The following is a 5000-nucleotide window of genomic DNA, read 5'->3' on the forward strand; positions in this document are numbered from 1 at the left end:
AGGAAGAGGGAGAGGGAGAAGGAAAAGGTGGGGGTGAGAGAGAAGGAGAGGGAGAGGGAGGGGAAGAGGGAGTGAGAGTGAGTGTGTGTGTTTGTGTGTGTGTGTGTGTGTGTGTGTGTATGTGTGTGAATGTATATATATACACATATATGTGTGTGTGTATATATAGATAAAGTTTTTTTTCAACAGCCATTCATTCCACTGCAAGACATAGGCCTCTCTCAATTCACTATTGAGAGGTTATATGGCAGTGTCACCCTTACCTGATTGGATCCCCTTCCTAATCATCCGGGGTTCGGCGCGCTGACACTTGTGCCACGGCGGTGACTTCCCTTCGACACCTGCGTTTGACTTCTCAAGGCGATATGTCGTTTTCTCGGGCTCGAGCCAGCAGTCAGAGCGCAGGCATTTTTACGACCGCCGCGACGGGGAAGTGAACTCGAGTCCAGTGCTCTAACCACTGGACCATCGCGGCAGTCATATGTATATATATATATATATACATATATATATATATACATACAAACACACACACATACACACACAGACACACACACACAAACACACACACACACACACACACACAAACACACAGACAGAAATATATATATATATAAATATATATATATATATATATATATATATATATATATATATACGATAAATGATACACACACACACACACACACACACACATATATATATATATATATATATATATATATATATATGTATATATATACATATATATACATACACGTATATACACACACACACAATAATGATAATGATATCAATGATAATACTGCCAATTACGACAGCAACAAAAAATGATAATATTGATGAAAACAAAAGAATGATAACGTTAATAGTAATAATAACATCGATAACAGCAACAATGATTAAACAATAACAAAATCTTTTCTGCCGAACGCCACTCATCGTCAGCAGTTAGAAATTAAGGATGGAGGTAATTGGATGTGAAGCCTGGGATCATAATACTAGGAATCAAAGCGGCCCTTGATCAACAGCACGTCATCCGAAATCTTCTCTTAATATAGATGGTAGAGTCAATCCTATGACGTTGTATTCCCAGGGAAAGCGGCGTGAGTAGCGAAGCTCTAGCGGTTTTTCGCTCGAGAGGGTTTGTGGATCGTGAGGTGTATTTGTATATATTACGAAATTGAAACATTCAAAGTAGACAATCAAATCTCAGCATTACTATCGGGAGAGTCAAGCGTAATATTGTAATACCACGAGATAAAGAAAAGAAACTACGTCAATATAAAATGTACAAGTTTAAACACACAAGTCAAGGTATCGGTCTTTCTTGTTAGGTTAGGTTTAGCTTCATTGTCGTTTGTAAAAGACACATGTGCTTTTCCGCCTGAATGGTTGCTCTGAATATGTGTTTTAGTACTTTAAGGGAGGAAAGTCTTGCTGAGCACAAAGGAAAAGGGAAATAGGCCTTCTCAGCAAAGCGCATATATTTATATATATATATATATATATATATATATATATATATATTGTATATATATATACATATATATATATATATATATATATATATATATATATATATATATATATATATATGCATACATATATATCTGTATATATCTGTATATATATATATATATATATATATATATATATATATATATATATATGTATATATATATACATATATATACACATATATTTTGAATAGTCTGAAAGATGCTTGTTTTGGCTGTTTGCTTAGAACGGTAGCCAATAAATAATCAATGTTTGATAACGTGTAGGAGGATGCCAGGTATAGGGAGTGAAAGCAATATGATTACTATATTTGTTTACGTATTGAAACTTATGGACACCGTTCTGGGAATCTCTTGACGTATAGGAATGAATTTCGTTTTGGCGCGATCACCAACAGGGATGGTTTCATTTTGCAAAAGTTATTCACACGGATGGGTTTCATGTTGCCAAGGTCGTTGATATGAACGGGTTTCCTATTACAATCGCGGAATATCAGGCTTGTCTTGAGGTTATGAAACTTGTATTCGGAGCCTAGTTACTTCTGCATCGACACAATGGCAATCGGAGTTTCTATTATTCCGTCTTCACAATGCCACCACCACCACTGTATTCTTATCGTTATAAGCTACACTGAATCTCCACCAGACAATATCCTCCGTGAACTTGGGCGGTATGTAAAATGCGCGAGACAGACCGACAGATTAAGGTGCAGGAGAGGACTATATTTAATTATGATTTCATTGGTGAGAGGTATACCAGGGAGTCTATGGAGGCTGACTGTTATATGGTGCTCTCTCTTAAATGAGGTCTGCATTCGGTGTGTCTGTCTGAGGTGTGGATTCTGTCTGTCTGATGTGTCGCAAGACTTTCATACAAATCTAGACAAAGGGAGGAAGGTATAAGGTAACAAGTAAAGGGAGACATAGACGAGACGGATAGAAAAATGTCAGGGAACTCGGCTTGTTATGACAGTTATTTATATCTCTATCTGGATACGAGTGGTGTGAGATGATATATATATATATATATATATATATATATATATATTGTAAACTGAATATGGAATAAGGATTCTAGAAAATACATTGAGAAAACGGGTGACCCAAGCCTTACTTCCTCTACCAACAAAGCATTGCTCTTGTAGTTAATCTCGTTATAAAGACATATTCACTCCAAAACTTAAAGGGATTCACGAATTTACGTTTCGCTGAGTTTATTTACGCTCTTCAACGCCGTCCACAACGCTGCCAGTATATTCAATAAGGAAGAAGATGAAATTTAATCAACCCAATCTTAACCCCAACCGTGAATTTATGACACTTTATTCATCGTCTTCCTCGCCGTTTCCAACAAGACTTTCCCGACGGCCATTTCTCCTGAATGATAGCTAGGACCGGGAGACTCCGCGCCCCGTGCTAAGTGCCGCCACATGTGACCTAGTAATCCTTTTCCCGCTCATTATCTTTCCCTCAGGCCGCCCCGGACACCTTACACTCTCTCCTTTCCCTTATCCTGGTCCCCTCTTAAAGTCCTCGCACTCATTCCGACTCCCCCCACGCCCCTCCTGCTTGAAATCCCCAACAACTTAAAGATTCCAACTCCCGGGGCTAGGTTAACTTGTTTATGTTCTACTTTTCCCTTCGGTATCTCTTTTTTTCATTCTCATTCGTAACTGCAATCTCTTTTAATTCTCTAATGCATCCCTTCCCCCTTAAAAACCCTTCTAAAGAGCTAAAAATGTAAAGATAAAAACAATAAAAAAGAAACAAGGATAAAGAAAATATCTAACACGAGAAAAAGACATGGACACACATGTCGCAAAAATGAACGCGCCGACAGGATTCCGACACGAGTAACATCCCGTAAAGCCTGTTATTGTTCTTGTTCATAGAGACAGAGTGTTCGTGTCTCAAACGTGTGTGTTCAATTAAGGGTTTCGGGGATTAGGCATTGACAACCATAAACTGCCCTGTTGATTTCTTTTTGTCGAAGTTACCATCATGTTTTGATGCTTGGCAATGAAGAATCTATCAGTGATGATGATTAATATCTACATAGATGCACGTATAAATACACACACAGATAAAGATAGAGGTGGAGAAGGAAACAGACAGATAACAAATAGCAGCCTAATAACAGCCCATCCTGGCATTTCCCCATTATATATTCTTGCATTTAAGTAGTTTCCGTGACCTGCCTACAAAATTAGCCTTTCCACTCGAAAAAATTTTGTGTGATTTTATACCACCCCACAGAACAGGGAATAACGTTAATTCTATACGGAAAGTATAATGTTAATTCCCCCCGGTTAACGCTAGCTTAAGCCACGGAAGAGAATTATTTTATCTACCTTTATACGATACCAGGTACGACTATACCTTATATATTAATATTCTGTTTTTTTTTTTTTTTAAATTAAATAATACAATTATATTTCATGTTTATCAGAAAGCAAACACCCGCCGCAGAATTTACAAGAACTATAGAGTGATTATTAACTATATTTTGATTTCAGCTATTTAAGTACAATCACGAAATACTCTCTGGAGACAACTGTATCTTCCTCGTATTGATTCCAACTCACAGCTTATACAAGGCGTAATTCGAAATCTTGTTATTCTCTATTTTACTCAACATCGTTACTGACACATGCAAAACGAATGCATAGCTCCTCAACCTATGCATGATCCAATGTTTGCGATGTCAACAAACACCCAGGCCTTCTGCGATCTGCGTCGTTTTGTCAGCCTCTCTCTCTCCTCATTTCTTCATATATCTTTCCAATTTGTTTTTAAGTTTTTTTTTTTTTTAAAGGCTTTTTGTTTCACCTTGCTTGTTATTATTTTTTATCTTGTCTTTTTATTTTTGTACAGTAACCACTTCACTCTGCACTATCGTATCCACCTCATTCCTTTTCCTTCCTGATTCTCGTTTTCCTAATTCTCCTCTCTCCGCAGTCTTCATGCCCTCCATTTGCCTCATTCCTCCCAATCCCTCATCTATGTAGTTTCTCATTCCCTTTCATTCCTCTTTCTGAAGTTCCTCATTGCTTTTATTCTTCTCCTATCACAATCCTCTGTTCTCGTCACACCTCTCTTCTCTCCACAGTCCTTATACTCCATTCCCCTCACTCTTCTCTTTCCACTATCCTCTCTCCCCTCTCCTCACAGCCCAATCCCCCTCTTCATTCCTCACAGTCTTCTCTTTCCACATTCTTCATCCCCTTCTTTCCTAACTTATTCATCTCTCACTACAATCCAGTCATTCCACTCCTCTCACAATACCTCTCATTCCCCTCACTCTCCACGATGCCTCTCAGTCTCTCCTCATTTCCCTCACTCTCCACGATGCCTCTCAGTCTCTCCTCATTCCCCTCACTCTCCACGATGCCTCTCAGTCTCTCCTCCTTCCCCTCACTCTCCACGATGCATCTCAGTCTCTCCTCATTCCCCTCACTCTCCACGAGGCCTCACAGTCTC

The sequence above is a fragment of the Penaeus chinensis genome, chromosome 13, assembly GCF_019202785.1.
Source record: "Penaeus chinensis breed Huanghai No. 1 chromosome 13, ASM1920278v2, whole genome shotgun sequence".
Lineage (NCBI taxonomy): Eukaryota > Metazoa > Arthropoda > Malacostraca > Decapoda > Penaeidae > Penaeus > Penaeus chinensis.